General features: G+C 39.4%; 1 protein-coding gene and 1 long non-coding RNA gene across 2 annotated transcripts in view; both read left to right on the top strand.

Moving 5' to 3' along the window:
* The first annotated feature begins 554 nt into the window (after positions 1-554).
* On the top strand, positions 555-6370 carry LOC134497329 (uncharacterized). The gene is made up of 3 exons (XR_010067905.1): positions 555-1504; positions 5489-5577; positions 5934-6370. It is a non-coding gene; the product is annotated as an uncharacterized LOC134497329 (long non-coding RNA).
* Positions 6371-12834: 6464 nt separating this feature from the next.
* The window catches only part of BICRAL (BICRA like chromatin remodeling complex associated protein), a 31013-nt gene continuing 26690 nt past the window's right edge, over positions 12835-17157 (top strand). Inside the window, exon 1 of the mRNA XM_063302978.1 lies at positions 12835-13089. The gene's annotated coding sequence lies outside the window, so the exon portion shown is untranslated. The remainder of the gene's footprint in view (positions 13090-17157) is intronic.

The following is a 17157-nucleotide window of genomic DNA, read 5'->3' as shown; positions in this document are numbered from 1 at the left end:
GTTTTTCAGAAGTAGTTTGCCATTGCCTCCATCCTAGGGCTGAGGGAGAGTGACCGGCCCAAGGTCACCCAGCTGGCTTTGTGCCTCAGGCAGGACTAGAATTCCCGGTCTCCCACTTTCTAGTCTGATGCCTTAACCACTATACCAAACTGGCTCTATGCGTATCACATAAGGTAAAGGTAAAGGTTTCCCTTGACATAAAGTCCAGTCGTGTCCGACTCTAGGGGGCGGTGCTCATCTCCGTTTCAAAGCCTTGGAGCCGGCGTTGTCCATAGGACACTTCCGGGTCATGTGGCCAGCATGACTCACGGAACGCCATTACCTTCCCGCCGAAGCGGTACCAATTAATCTACTCACATTTGCATGTTTTCGAACTGCTTGGTGTGCAGGAGCTGGGACGAGCAACGGGAGCTCACTCCGCCGCGTGGTTTCGAACCGCCGACCTTCCGATCGACAGCTCAGCGGTTCAACCCGCAGCGCCACCGCGTCCACTTTCTAGTCTGATGCCTTAACCACTATACCAAACTGGCTCTATGCGTATCACATACCATCAGGTTATTTCCTTCTGGCAAGCAACAAGCGAACTGCAGAAAAGGAATAAGACAGCAAGCAAAAAAAGTTAAAGGCAGGGCTTCAGAGAAAGGAAAGGGAACTATAACTAAGGGTAGTTTCCACCACCACCACCATTCACTACTATACCTTCTCTCTATAGCTTTCTGTCTTGACAAGCAGTCTTTGCTTTCACCACGTTCACACACTGACTTTTGTTATATAAATTTCTCACCTTTCTCTTTTTGAGGGCAGTATAGAGTTGGAAGAATTATATTGTATTTTCATCCAGATTTTTCTTGGAGTAAAATACATACTATGAATTCAGGTGGGGTTCAATCCATAATATGGGAAAGTTGCTCTGGAAAAGTCTGGATAATTGCTGCCCCTCATTGTAGAATTCTTATCTAGGGAGTCCAGGGCTATAGAAAGCTATTTTAATGTAAACTGTTGCTTATTCATTCCATACTGACTGTGCCAGCCTTGAAAATTCTGCATGTTTGTTATGGAAATTGCAACTCTAGCGTGTAAAATACAGGACGGTCCAATTTGGCATATATTCTTGCATTTATATTTCCCATATGATTGTTAACCATCTCTGGTGAGATGGGCGGCTATATAAGTCAGTATAGTAAAATCATGCCATGATGTATGGAATGAAACATGCAAGTGACATTCTATGTGCAATCATACGTAGCATTCTACATATGCAAAGTGTCATACATAGCACTTCGTATGCACCACAATGTCCAATATATGGTTTTTAAATTGTGTTCCTTTACTAGCTGAGGTGGCAATATAGACCAATATCATTGGTTAATCTGAAATATTTTTTTATTCTGGTTTATGCAGGTACACTGCTGATTGCCTATCCCTGAATTATTTAGTCAAAGTTTTATTACTAAAACTGGAGGAAAGAGTGCTTAGTTTATTACCTTCAGTCCCTGGCAGAAAGGTGGGATATAAATCTCATACATATCAATTAAATAAAAATGTTAGCTATTAAGTTGTTCTGTTTGAATGCTCCAAAGGAACAAGAGAGTGACTTTCAGTTCCTGCTTTGGCAAAAAAGAAGGAGAGGGAGAAGAAGAGGAATGGTTTTCTTTTGCTTCAGATGACAGGCCTGGAACCAGTGATGGAAATGGTTTCAACAGCAGAACAGACTGTCTTTAGAAGTATTCAGCCACACTTCACTGGAGGCATTTAAACAATGACTAGGCAGCCATTTGTCAGAGATGCTGTAACTGCATCCTGCACTAAGGATCCTGCAACGTGTAGAGGATCAGATAACCCCCAAGGTCCTTTCCAACTGTATAACTGATCTAGTTTGTATTCAGACATCAAAATTATTTTTGGCATAAATTGGCATGTTAATACAGGCCAACATTTAGAAAAAGGCATTCTAAAATAGTAATTTGAATTGACTGAATTTTCACAATTTGCCACCAAGAAACTCTGTCTGAAGCTAGGAATGAATCAAGTCAATTGTTACTTCCTATACAAAGTTATTGGTAAAGTTGAGGGCCAGCAGAAAAGAGGAAGACCTTCAATGCGATGGATAGATACAATTACTGCAACAATGGATGCAAACATTGGAACAGGCATATGGCACAAGACTGAACAGCATTTCATTCTGTTATATAAAGGGTCGCCATGAGTTGTAAACGACTTGACGGCAACTAACAACAACAACAATACGAAGTTATATATCTAAGGCTGAGGCTAGTCTACTAAATTGTTCTGCATAGATAGATAAACCTGCAAAACTGCAAATCAACATCCAGTTTAAAATTCTTTTAATTGAATTTCTGAATCAGTAGCTTGTTTTTAGTATAAATACTGTATATGTTAAGGATCAGCATAAATAAACCAATTGGAACTTCAAAGTGTCTTGACTTGTTTAATTATGAATTATTACATTTTTTTTCTTTTGGTGGATCACATGCAGAGTAATATGCCTCATTCTTATTTCACGGTGAGGAATGTCTGCCTGAATTTGACTGTATTCTTGCAAATTATAATTTTCTATCTAGAGATAGTCTCGGTTTGGCTTTTATGTTAAATGTAAAATTACACAATTAGAAATGAAGGAGTTTTCCAACCCTACATGAAGTAATGCTAGCTTTTAGAAATCTTAAGATAAAAATATTACAAAGGAAGGAAATCTAGTAAAGAATTACATTATATCTTTGCAGTTCTCCTCCAAAGTGTAACTATTTAGGGTTTTGCAAGTAGAGAAACTGTTGGGCCAATAATTGCTATAAATACTAACCCATATAAAAAGGATAGGGTCCAATAAGTACATTCTACTTTGTAGGTTAAAATGATAGGGACTGAATAACTAAAATGATTTCAATTTCTTTATTGTAAGTGATTTCCAGCCTATAGGAAGTAGTAAGTGATTCTGGATGGGATTTAGAAGAGCAATGCAGTGTTGAGTCCATTACACCATTTAGCCAGCTCATTGCTCACAAGTTAATAAGCTATGTCTCTGCCTTCAAATGAACATTAAAAGCTTATGATTTGTACCAGCAGTATTTCTTATGCCTGGAAACCAGGCTACATGAACATTTGAAAGAAATCCAGGGATGTATCTTTTTAATATTCTTTACAAATGTGTCAAAAGCGTGCACAAAATAAAATATTAGGAAAAAAATGTAGATACAAACGAAGGAAACTGTTATGTTTTTAAGCTGCAGAGAGTTGTGATAGACCAAAGTGTAATATAGGGTAGGGCTTTATAGAGATCCCAATTCAGAATGTGCGGGAACAAACATAGCATCTGTTGGGAACCTCTTAAACCAACACATCTTTTCCCAGGATGGCACTTCAGCTCTGGAGGTCAAGCAGATAAGTGCAGGAAAAGATAAAGCCGTTGAAGATGTTCCTGACAGGTGCCATCTGCATACTAATGCATGCTTTGAATCACATCTGCCTTTTTATCTCCCCCCCCCCCATTTAACTATGGTTTATTGAATAACCTGCAAGTGGCTGGGTTCACACAATATGTTAAGCCATGCTTACTATGTTATATGGATCCAGCAATACATTAGTTGCCAAATTGAAGCGTAAATCTTTTCAGTTAAAAAAACAAAGGCTGGAGATCATGGCAATGGTAACAGCTAGGCATAGCTTAGCTCCACCTTCTGAAACTGTCCCTGCTGCCAGTCACTCAATCTGATGGTCCCAACCTATCCCTCCAAGGCTTTCCAAAATAATTCTGTTTTTAACAGTTTATGGAAACCACATAGAATGGGGGCAGACTGAATTTCAGGAGTAGGCGGGAGGCTATTCCAAAGTTTAGGCACAGTTACAGAGGAAAAATATGCCTATGGGCCTCCACCCTTTTATTTCACAAAAATGGGGAATCATAAACAAGTTCTCCCAAGATGTTCAAGGTGGGACAGTAGAAACTGGGCAGAGAAGGTGGTGCAATATGGAAGCTGGTGCCAAAACAAGTAGGCTTTAATTGTCAATAATACAACTTTGAACTCAGAAGCCAGTAAGAAACCAGTGCAGGGCTAAAGCACAAATGTAATGTTCACACATCAGCAAGTACCTGCCTGCAGCTGGGCCACTACATTCTAGACCAACTGGAGCTTCCAGGTGGGCTTCAAAAACAGGCCCTTGTAAAGCACACTGCAGTAGTCCCAATGAGAGGTGATAAAGCTTGACTTATAAAAGACTTGTAAAGGTTTTATACTGTATTAAATGGGTTATGATGATTTCAAATTATGTAACATTGTTAATCCTTTTGATAAGAATTTAGGAGTGAAAATGTGTTTGCTTCGTTTGTGATGCAGATGTGCTGCCCTTGGTTCCAGAGTTTCTTTGATACCTGTTTGATCAAAAAATCCATTGAGACAGTACAAGGGTTAGCTGAAATGGGAAAGGTGCAGGCAGAGAATGGGCTATGACCATTGTTTTTACTGTGCGAAAACTAACTCCCTGAGACATTTTCTTAACAGCAGCAGCATTATTTATTTTTTCCTTACAGATAATAATTTTAAAGAATGGGAAAAATGAAAAAAGAAGTATCTAAACTTCTCCATAGTTCTTAGTTATGTAAGATTTATAATGGTAAAGGACAAAAAAAATTCTAGTTGTATACATTCTTTTAACCCATTTCTCCTCTAAACTGATCTATGCGTATGTGGAAATTGCATTTTGTTCTTACTAATATAAAAAAAAATATTTCAGAGAAGTCCTCTGTGTCTGCCTATTTTCTTAGCTTGGACTTGCTTCATCAATTTCTCCATTAGGACATTTGTCCACAAGACACTTTTTCATGACCACGTAAATGTACATCCCTCCCATCCTTGAGTGGGCAGAACAATATATCAACATAAATTGCAATGCCCCATGCCTAAGCTTTACTGTGCCTCAGCAAGGAGTCCGGGGATTGGTGCCATCCTTACATATTTCATGAGGGAGTTTCAAGGCAATGATTTATGGACTTCCTGGCTTCTTTCTGTTCCCATCTAGCATCACCCATGAGTAGAGAAAAAACTGATTATTCATTCTCCATAAGCTCTGAGCAGTGTTGGAGAACTTAGATGCTCCCTCCACCTTCATCTCACTGGCTACTGAATGGGGGTGTTTTGGCCATAGGACTATCAGTCTCCTGGGAGACTGATAGTCCTGTATAAAAAAGTAACCCGCAAACTGTCAGGAGGGACAGTGATCATATGCACATTGACAGGGGTCTTCCCACTTCATCCCACTCCCTTCTGTCAGGTTTTCCTCTTAGTAGATTGGATAGGAAACAGTTAATCTAAAGAAAAAACGTATTAGAACCCTGATTAATAATATTTATTAAAAGGAAGGTTAAAGTTACAGCACAAGAATTCCAGCAAATACAGGACTTTCAAATAATGCAGCAACATACAGAGAATTTATGGTAGCAAAACCCTGGTTCATTTTTTAAATACTTTTACAGGGACAGGGGCAAGAAACCTTCCATTTCTGTGAAAGTGGGGCTGTTTGTATCTGTTCCTTGTTTTGGTGACTGCTACTCAACTTACCAAGGTAAGAACCAGCTCTCACACTTATACATCCACTAACCATTCTGCTGGATTTGGGGGCAGGGGCCGGCATAGGTATAGGAGTATAGAACAGAAGAATCGTTGGTCTCTTGGGGGAGAGAGACTCCTGCACGGCAAACAGTTAAAAACAAAGATTTACTCTGTACCAGCTTGGTGTCCATTGCCTCTTACAGCCTAAGCCAAAATGGAGGGAGAGGGCTGAGCTCAGTGAGAGGACAATGAGAGGAGATCAGTATTCATATGTTAAAAAAAAAAAGTTGGTCTTCCAGAAGTTTGCTATTGCTGTGTCACCACAAACAAAAACAGCTGACCAAGCCGGCTATCTGGTTTCTTTTGCAGCCTCAACCAAAATGGCCATAGTGGACAGTGCCCAACAATCAGTCAAGGAAGGAACGTGCCCACAGCGGACGCAAGCAGCCAAGAGGAGCTGGGCAGATCCTTGCTCCTGACCAGGTCATCACCAACGTTGTCACTAAAACATTGTAAACTGGATGCCAAAACTTGTGTCAGAAGAAAAGGAGAAACATTTTAACAATGGAGCAACTAAGGACAAGCTTAAGGTGCCTCTGAAGTTGTTTGGGAATGAAACAGAAGCCACATTGTGAGGATATGACCCTTAAAAACGTTTAGCAAGTGTCTCTGTGCCACGGATAGAGGGATGTGAGGATGAATCCATAGATCTTGTTTCCAGATCTCTTAGGATAATTCTTGATTCTCTTGGTTTTTCTCTTTTTCATCTAATTTTCTCTCCAGTTTCTCAGCTTGTGGCCATCCAAATGAAACTAGTTTTTAAGTCTTTCTTAAATCTGCCTTTTATCCTGTAAAGATAGTAATCATAAAATTGATGTTTCAGAAGCCATTTAGTAATTTACCTTAGTAAAATGTCTTCATGGCCTCGTGTGGTGCAGAGTGGTAGGCGGCAGCATTGCAACCAAAACTCCCCACGACCTGAGTTCGATCCCAGCGGAAGCTGGATTCTCGGGTAGCCGGCTCAGATCAACTCAGCCTTCCATCCTTCCGAGGTTGGTAAAATGAGTACGCAGCTTGCTGGGGAAGGTGACGACTGGGGAAGGCAATGGCAAACCACCCCACTATAGTCTGCCAAGAAAACGTCGCGAAAGCAGCGTCCCCCCAAAGGGTCAGACATGACTTGGTGCTTGCACAGGGGACCTTTCACCTTTCACCAAAATGTCTTCATTTTTTTTTAAATAGTACAGTTCCGTAACAGGCTGGAAAAATAATTTTTCATCCCCTTTACACATTAGACTAACACAGTAAAACATGTATTTTTGTGAGATTAAATACTATGCATGTGCTAACGAGAGCATATTTTCTCCTGCTTTTACATGGACTGACAGGAGCATCAGACTGCGTTTCTGGCCTTCAAGATGGAAACTTTTCCCTGCTTTACTATCTTTACAAAATTTCTTTAACCTGAACATTTCATCACTGTATAGCAAGGCAGAGAAAAACTTCTGGAAACTGAACAAGATGGAGTGTCTCTCTCTCTCTCATCTGAAAACTCTTATATGTTTAGGGAGGAAAACTCTTTTAGTTATATGGCAGATATCCCCTTAAACTTATATAGGCTATTTATAATGGATTAGACCCGAGGAAGCCAAATCCTTCCCCTCTCCAGTTTCCATTTTTCAGTAGTTACACCACAAAATTACACCTTCATGGTTTGACATTCCATTGCTTTGGGAATCCATCAACTATAAATCCTTGAGCTATTATTATTATTTTTAAAAGTCTTTCAATTTAGAAAACAATATACTTCTGTGAGTCAAATGAAAACAGCATGATAAGAGGCGGCTGTCTGTCTTAATTCAACTTCTTTCCCCCATTCCTAGATTTTGAGCATCAAAACAAAACGTTGATCTAGACAGCAATCCTCTGTTACCATGACAATTGAAGGCTAACAGACCTTTATTTCAGATCTTCAGCCAACTTGCAGCTGAATGTGTGTGTTCAAATGGAGGGAAAGGAGATGTTTACTTTTTTCTTTTCCCATCTTCCTGGACATTTTTCACTGAGGTAATGATAAATGGCTTAAATCCATAGCTAGCTGCCAACTGAGAACCTCAGTTTTAGACAATGATGTGTAAGGCAAGGAGACTTCCATTTCACCCTCCACAAACTTCCTGAAATAGCATTGAATAAAGTTGTTAAAGATGACATGCAGTTCTGATTGTACTATCTTTTCAGGATGGTAAAAACTAGCTATTCCCTAGCAGGACACTTCCATGCAACAGATTTTCTACCTCCCAGTCCCTCACAAAGCAGTTTAAAACTGACCCGCAATTACACTTCTACTGACCTTGAAATGTAAAGAACAATATAATCCAATCAGTGTTCTGCTCACCTTTTTCCTTTCCAGCTGACTAACAGAAGAGTGTAAAGAAAATCCAATCAGTGTCTAGCCCCTTAAGCCACCACATGTCATGGAGTAAGAAAAATCTCATCACTCCCAATCCGCACTGAAAGGAAATAAATTTCTAGTGTCCCTCATCCATGTTTTTCAATACATGTTTTTGGATACATTTATTTGATGGTTTACAAGAAAACCTGAGAGGTTGTGAATGATATTGGAAAGCTATGTGAGGAAGAGCAACTATAGAGAACGTAAAAAAAAAGAAACAAAAAATTCCACAGGTTTCTGTTCTAAAATGGAAGGGGGCATAACTTAAAACTCCCCTTGCAAGATCCCTCTTTTCCAGACCCCCAATCAGAAATAATTATAGTAGGTTGCCACCATCAGGCTGAACCTGCTGCTACCCTCTAGGCTGTCTGGGTTGGGAGTCCTTAAACGTTCTATTCAGGACTCATTTTGGCCCAGTTCTAGGAAAACAGGCCAGAAATACATAACTTTACCAATCCTAAAATACAAGGGACATCAATATAATAATGCAATTTTGCATGTGGGGAAAGTATTAATGATAAAACCAGTAATTCAAAAATCTATACAGTAGATATAAAAAAAGAGTTTATTGGGAAAAGGAAAATATAGGGAAGCCAAGGGAAGACAACTGTACACACAGAATGTGAAAATCAATAGTCAGCCCAGCTAAACTTCTGTAGTACTTATTACCTTGTTGAATATGCTCTTGGGATTCAGCACATATTTAAACTGGAGAGAGATCATCTGGGCGTTCTGTCTAGATGTCCATAAGCAAGCCCTTCAAAATAGAGAAAGGAGTACAGCAAGGTCTCATTCTTTCACCTTTCTTATTCAACCTGTATACCGAAGTGATCATAATGAAGCTGAAACTTGAAGAAACAAAAATCGGAGTAAAGATTGGAGGAAGGAACGTCAACACTCTTCGATATGCTGACGACACAACTCTCCTCTCAGAACCAAAGGAGGCCTGAAATGTCTGATCAAATGGATTAAAGAAGAAAACGAGGAATTTCAGCAAAGGTGACAAGCAAGTACTGGAGCGTATAAAAATCAGACATATTGCTGGTGGGCAAAGTCACAAAATTCCGCCTTACTTATTTCAGTGTTCAAACTCACTGGAAAAGTTGTTATGCTCAGAATGGTCAGCAGTAAAAGGAAATGAGGCCACCAAAAACACGGTGGCTAGACACCATCAACATCAGTCACAGCATAAAACAACTAAAAGAAGCCATACAAAATTGGAAAATGTGGAGAAAGCTGGTCCATAGAATTGCTGAGAATCAGACATAATTGAACAGATAGCATCATCATCATCATCAAGCAAGTCCTAAACTGGAGAGAGATCATCTGGGCATTCTGTTTGGAAGTCCATAAGCAAGACCTTTTTTTTTCCCCCTGCAGCTTTACAGAATATGACTCTGACTATTGCTCTGCCCAAGATAAAATTCTATCCATGATGTCTTGGATCTAGCCTGCAAATTAGGCATTATCCATTACCAACTGGCTCTTGGTGGAACTAAAGGTGTAATCTGGTTTTCATTAGTTCTTCCTTTGTATAATGGGATTACATAGGAGAAACTCTTTTGGGAAACAAAAGTAGAATTCCAGATATTGCATGAGGTCAATTTATAAGGTCCTTTTAGGTACACTGTAGTGCATACCAAAAGTAGAGTTTTGTCTCAATTTCTCAGATATCTTGTCACTGTTCCCTTATTACATTTGAAAGACCCTATGAGTTTTGAAGGGGAAAGGTTAACCTGTCAGCAACCATCAAGATGCCTGACCACAGTTGCATATGCCTATAATGGTTGAATTGGGTGGATGAGGTAGATAGGTTCCAAACAATGCAAGCAGGAAATGCTAAACTCCTGGAGCAGAACCATAAACCTCTGGAAGAAGGTGGCATAGAAAAAATAATGGCAAGTTTAAGTCCAGGAACTGGGAGGCAAGGTGAAGCATGAGTTTCTTCCAGTGTGGAAATGGATTGGCCATGAGTTCTACAGGGCCACAGTGATTCTAAAAAATATACAAATTTGGTGTAGTTTCAAATCAGAGCAGAGTCAGAAATAAATATATTCAATTATCTAAGACAAATGAAAACATGATAGCAATCTTGGAAGGTACCAAGTTCAGGAAGGCTCTGTAAATTATGGAGTACACTTAATTTAGGACCTAGTTGGGTTGGTTTATACCTAAAATAAAACTAAATCTAAAAGCAAAGAGTGAAGAACATGCTCTAAGTGGTTACCGTTTAAGATAAGTAAAATATTCTTGATCCCCAACTCACATGAATGATAAAATGTCTTGTTTCTTCTTTGTACTTTAGTCTACAATCCTATGCAAGCATGCAGTGCAATCCCATAGATTCTTCTTTTAGAGTAAGTCTAACTGAACTCAACAGGGTTTACTTCTGATTAGATATACAATGGGAAAGATCCCAATAAATGTATTTCTCAGCAGTCACACATCAGATAGTGCTCTTAAGGTACATCTATGTTTTCAAGCACATGTGTATATGTATTTGTGCTTTTGAATAAAAGCGTAACTTAAACTTCTTAATCTAAAAACAGAGGACTCAATGGTTCTAGGGTTGGGGGAATTAAAGTTTTCCCAACAGTTGTGAAATTAGCAGTTTTCCCTTCAAGAAAGTTCATTTTGCTGAATAGCAGACTAGGGAAGATAGTGGATAGAATTATAATAAAATACTGGCAAGGCTTTTCCCACATGTTAGTAATCATTCTATAGATGGAAATGACCAATTTAAAATTAAAAATATGGTTCCAACAGAATACTTCTCTTCACAGAATAGAAATGTGATTGTAAATGCCCTTCCTTACACGTTCAACAATTAAGTGTATTTAAAAACTTAAATTCTGTCTTTTAGGCATACGTAGCAACAGACACCAAAAAAGCATTTAAAAAGAGCTTAGAATCAGCTCTTATTACATTTTTAATTGCAGAGTCAAAGAAGGGAAGGATTGGAAGGGATTGAAAATCATCTAGTCCAGCTCCCTTCCCAGTGCAGGAATTCACTATTACAGTATTTCCGACAGATGACCATACAGCCTCTTTTTAAATACTTCAAATGGAAAGTTAACCAGCTCTTGGGATGGCCTGTCCCATTGTTGAACTGCTCTTACGATTAGCATTTTTCCTGATGTCCAATGAAATTACTTTCTGATAAAATGCTCAGTTTGCGATCCATCAGGATTCTTTTTGCATGTGGTTTTTGCCACTGTTTCAGTTTTTCAAGATCCTCCTGAATCTTAATACTTCCTGTAAGGTGGTAGAATCTCATGGAATACTTTATTGAATGCTTTGCTGAAGTCAAGGATACTACATGCACACTCCCTGTAGTCAATTAAACTGGTACTCTCTCAGAAAGAGATCACTTTGGTTTGGCATGACTTGTTCTTGATAAACCCATGATGACTCTTGCCAAGCAATGCATTATTTTCTATATTCTAACCAACTGACTGCTCAATAATTTGTTCCAGAATTTTGCCCTGTGTCAACATCTGCCTGTAATTACTTAGGTCTTCTTTTTCTCCTTGTTTGAAGACAGGAACATTAGATCTTCACTACACCCATCCTCCATGATCCTTAAAGGTCATAGAAAGAGGCTTTGAGATGATATCTGCAGGTTCTTCAAGCTATACTGGAGCCTTAAACTTGTTAATGGTAGTCCGTGCATCTTATTTCTTTATTTAGAGTTGCTGCTCCATACATTTACGCATTGTTTTACTTAGGTCCATTTCAACACAATTCCCCTTTGGGTCGAAGACAGAAGCAAAGTAGGCGCTGATGAGCTCTGCCCTTTCCCTCTCATATTATTATTCTGCCAACCTCAGCAATGGGTCTATCCCTTTATTTTCCTACTGACAAATGAGCTCTTTTTGTTGCAAATCTAAATTCCTCTTCCACTTCAGCCTTTCTTACTTTTGTTTCTGCATATAAATTTGTCCAAAAAACCCACTGAATATTAAGTTTATATTTTTTCTTAATATTCTGAAACATTTATGAAGCCAGTTAGAAATGAACTGGTCCATGGTAGTTGTTTCAAATATTTCAGTGCACAATGAAAAAAAAACCCCTTTAAATCTTATTTCCCTCCCAGAAACAGTGATAAAAATCTAAAAACTCATTTCATGTGCTGCTTTTTAAAAACTAATTCAAACTCTGGAAAGAATGAATATATGTGTATTTCTGTATTTGTGTTTGGATAGCATTTACTACTGTTGACTATTTTGGGGGCCTACGGGGAGCCAAAACGATGCATTATCCTTTAGCCTAAATTTGCTGTGTTGTAACTTGCAACCCTATTTTGACAGTAGGTTGACAAGCTACAGGAATGATGATGATGTTGATGATGATGATGATGAAAAAGAAGTCAGGACCGAATAAAGTTGGTAGAACTATGCATGTCCAGCTTTCATTTTTTAACCTCTAACATTCAGTTCCGTTTAAATAATTCCAAACCTTCTCCACTTCCTTTGTTTACGTCATTTGAGGGAGGGAAGGAAAAGGGAGAATTTAAGTTAAAGCAGGGCTCTTCTTGTTTTCTCAAAAATGCAGCGATGGACCAAAGGGGTTGGTAAATTGCAACATTCCATTAGACAAGGCCACTTAGTCATTTCCCGATTAACCAAAAGTAAAGTTTTTGCTTTCTTGCGAAGGGTCAGTAGATTATACCTTTGAAGCCTCTAACTCAGCTGCTTTTTTCAAAGCAAGCCCAATCTTTCGAAAGTGCCTTCTTCACCCAGCGTAAGAACAGGCAGGCAGGCAGGCAGGGCAGGCAGGCAGCGGCGGCAGCAGCAGCAGCAGCAGCAGCGAGCGAAAATTCGGTACCGCCGCTCCTAATAATGTATGTGAATGCGGTAGCGGCGTCCCCGCAGCCTCTCAGCCTCTTTCCTCGCCTTGTAGCTGGAACTCCCGCACTGGGCTCTCGCTATCCTCGCTCTCTCTTCCTTGCTCGCTCGCTCGCTCCCTCTCTTCCCCCTCCCTTTCTCGCTCTCTCGCTCTCTCTCTTACACTGCCAGCCCCTGATGTGATGGCGAAGAAACCCCGTTGACAAGGCACTGCTTTTTCATGACGGTGAGTTTCCCTTTGAGTGTATTATAATTTTGTGATAAAAATTTCAAGGAAAAAAAAACACACAACCTCCTTCCTCCCTTCCTTCGGGGAGGGAAAAGAGAGGGGGGAAATCTATCTCCAGACAGACAGAAAAGAAAGAGGAGCAAATTAACAACCAGGAGTTGCCAAAACCAGGATATTAGGTTTCAGCCCAGAGAGCTATTGGCTCTGGGGCTAGGTATATAAATATATATATGGAGAGAGAGGAGAGGAGAGAGAGGGGACATAGGGAGGAAGAAGAAGGAGAAGAGAAAGAAGAGGAGGAGGAGAGGAAAGGAGGAGGAGGAGGAGGGCGATTTTGCGCGGGTGGTGCTTGGTGGGCAGATGTTAATTCACATGGAAATGAAATATTTATTTCTTTTGCAGGAAGAGGCTGTGGTGGTGGCTACTGAGGGCACCTCCAAAATGTGATTCTTAAAGGGGGAGAGGCAGACGAGGAGGGGGAGAGAGAGAGGGAGAGGGAGAGGACAGATAAGGTTTCAGGGCTAGGCTGATAGCTGCAAGGGGGGCGGCGGGAGAGGATGGGGGGCTGCCCCTCTCTCGCGGAGGCCATGCAAATGTAGGAGAGGAGAGGAGGAAAAAAGCCCCTCTTTTAATGACTCATTGATTGAGCCGGTTTAAAATTAGTTGTTGTTTTGTTTGGGCTTTTTTTTTCCTGGCCACCCCCTTGGCCGTCGAGAGAGGGAGAGAAAGTGTGTGTGTGAGTGTGTGTGTCTGCGAGTGTGACTGAGGGTGTGTGTGTCTGTGAGGAAGAGGGGGATCGAGAGTGTGTGTATGTGTGTGTGTGTGAGAGGGAGAAAGAAAAATAATCTTTTCAAATCTCCTCCCTCTTTTTTTCCCCCCTCGTTTCTTTGCTTTTCTCTAAAGCTCTCTGGTCTGTGGAACACTTTTTCTTCCTCCTCAGGAAAATGGAGACGCTCCGTCTTCTCGCTCCTGGGCGGGAGGCTGCCGAGGATTTTTCTTTTCTTTTGCCTCCCCGGTTGGATTTGTTTTCAGCGACCATCTCTTCCCATCTCGTATTCATTTTCAACGCGTTTCTAGCATGGGCTGCGCTTTTTGACGGGGATTCTTTTTTTCTTAATTTCGTTTCTTACTATTTTTTTTCCTCCAGTTTCCTTCGATTTCTTGTCTGTGCGTCATTGTTTCGAGGAATGGAAATGGTGATTTGTTTCGGTGTATGTAATTCTAGGTCGGTAGGATTTAAACCCTTTTCGGTTGTAATTTATATATCTTTTTAAGTTGGAAGAATAATAAATATTCTAAATCTGTAATAGTGCTTTCGTTTTTGCCTTTCGAAGGTTGTGCATCTGTATCTGGCACGGGATTAATCTTACAAAAACCTGTTGTGAATTGGTTTTGGTTAAAGAATAGAGGGGAGGGGGAGGGGGAGGAATATATAAAGAATGGATGGAAAACTCGATGGATCATTTTTAGGTGCGTTTTAATTTTTTTTTCTTTTTTAATCGAAACTGGAAGTGGTTGAGGGGTGGGCAATACTTCTATATATACACTGGGAATGCAAGTAGGGTTGTAGAAATGGTTGGTTTTTTGCGGAGAGAAGGGCGAAGGGAACCTCAGGCCTTTCTGTTTTTACCGGGCTTAATTTTCCCCTCCCTAAATTGTATAATCTGGAATAGCCTCCGAATTGAACACATATTTCTAAAGTTTAGCGAGGGAGCCGGTTTTTCTCACGGCGTTCCCTTCGTCCGTGCAGGACTCGTGCATCAGTAGCTGGAGGGACGGGGACGAGGGAAGATGGCGCTGCCTGGCCACGGGCCAGCATTTGTGGCGCAGTTTCTTCTCTTTCGTTCGCTGCTGCCGCCGCCATTTTGAAATACTTTTAATAAGACGTTTTCCCCTTTCGGCTTGAGCATCGTCTTCCTTTATTTCGTGGGGCCACTTTCGCTGACTCAGTAGAGTAAAAATGGTTTCTTAAAGGAAACGAGGACCTTCCTCACCTTTATGAAATGTTTTCTAAAGGGCTGAAATATTTCCTACTTCGACCCCTTAATCTGTCGTTCGGAGAGAAAATTTTACGGAGGTTGAGAGGTGCCTCGTATTTTAATGCTTTAAAAAAGTTACAAGCCCGATTTCTTGTTCTATAGAACAACTACCATTCGTTTTAAAAAGTCATTTCTTCCGTCTTTAATTTATAAATTAGCTGCTCGAGGAATAATAATGGTTACGGGGATAAATGATAATTATTAGTGTTACATATTGTGGAGTCCTTTTATATAAATTACCATCTTAGGTTCCCCACCAGCCAAGTCCTTGAAAGAGGTCTGGACTGGAATGAATAAATCACAGAAAAACATCCATAGGATGCAACTTCAAAGAAGTATGTAATTTGTGGATTAAAAATGGAGGAGCTTGGGAAATTGGATGGCCCTTCAAATTCGATTTGGTAGGAACATATTTTTACATTGTACCAATGAGGTCCTATTCCAGAAAATCCGGTAAGGAAGCATAATAAAACTTGAATTCATTTTTCCTGCCTTCCAGTCCTAGTTAGCATTCCTATTACTGAAGGCCTGATAAAGGAGTAAAATGTTTATTGTGAAACCACAAATGCTCTTAAATTTTGCCATCTCAGAATGCTTCTTAATTAAAATAGTGGCAGATTTTAATAATACAATTGTGCTTTTTCATTTACATTTTTAGATACTAAATTTCACAGGAAACAAAATTGGGCAAACAGCAGCCACTGTATTGCATTTTCGAGTAATTTCCTATTAAGTCTTTCTTTGGTCTAATAATTTTTCAGAATTAACAAATCTTTTGAATAAATTTAAGAAACGATTAATATTAGGAAATGATTGCCTTGATAGTTTAGAATATTAGGTTTCCAATGAGGCAGTAATGATGTCAGTTTCATCTGTTTGGAGAGCAGTTCATATCTTCACTGGAACAAAGATTTGGACTTGGTTTATTTCCATGTTTCCTAATGAGTAACTGATAAAATAAATACTAAAATAAAAAAGGTTCTTTCACAGCAGAGTTCCAAGTGTTAAGAGTGTTTTATCATTAGGCTACATCTGTCCTGGACTTTTTGTCATTGTATCCTAAACTGGACAGTGCAGATACCATTGCACCTGGGCAATTGTTTAGAAGGGGTTTCTCTAGCACATTGGCATAGTAGTTCTCTTAACATACATGGTTAAAATATATCCAAAAATCAGGGAACAGTTCAAATAAACAATATACCTGACTTGTTCCTTTATTTAATAACATCTCAGTTTTCATTCAAAGAGTTACATACACTGTTCTGTATAAAAATAAACCCTTATATTTAAAATACTTAATAGCAGTTTAGTAAATTACATTGTAAATTAAATAAAATGGCTGATGTCATTCCACTAAGTCTCATGAGAGAGAGAAAAGGGGATTTGTTAATGTGCAAGTAGTTTGAATGGCATCAAAGAAACTAGCTTTGAAAGGGAACATGTGAAAAATTGCGTTTTCACTGGGGATTATACTATCTGATGTAGACACATTTTAGTAAATTATGTTTTGTTAGGCCTAGATTTATAGAACATACATATTTTTCAAACACTGAAAGGGCAAGGTTTTGGGTGTACTCATGACTTTCCGGCAGTGGATCTCACCACATAGAAATCCCAGGATTTAAACACAGTATTTACTGTTCAGATGATGACATTGATTCTATTTATGTTTCCTCAGGGTGCTAGAGACCACCTGGAATATAACAGTAAACTATACTTCAACCAGAATTATTTTTTCTTTCTTTCTAAGATCGTTAGAAAAGACATACTTTAAAAAAATGGAAATCATGTATAAAAAGCATAGATGGGAAGAGGTTATGGGAATTGGCAAGTAATGAGAGTACCATTTTACAAGATTTATAAACCTTGTCCCTTTAATAATAGACCCAGCCCACTAACGCTAATTTACATAGCTTTATGAGATAGTGTTTGTTTTGCCAATCTTAGGAGTGCTGCTTCCTGTTCAGCTACATGTGAAGTTAACATTCATCTACATTCTCAGTCGTTATAATTCATGTGTACAGTT

This window comes from Candoia aspera, chromosome 1, assembly GCF_035149785.1.
Source record: "Candoia aspera isolate rCanAsp1 chromosome 1, rCanAsp1.hap2, whole genome shotgun sequence".
NCBI lineage: Eukaryota > Metazoa > Chordata > Lepidosauria > Squamata > Boidae > Candoia > Candoia aspera.
The sequence above is the reverse complement of the archived record's forward strand: the minus strand, read 5'-3'. Positions and strand labels throughout refer to the sequence as shown.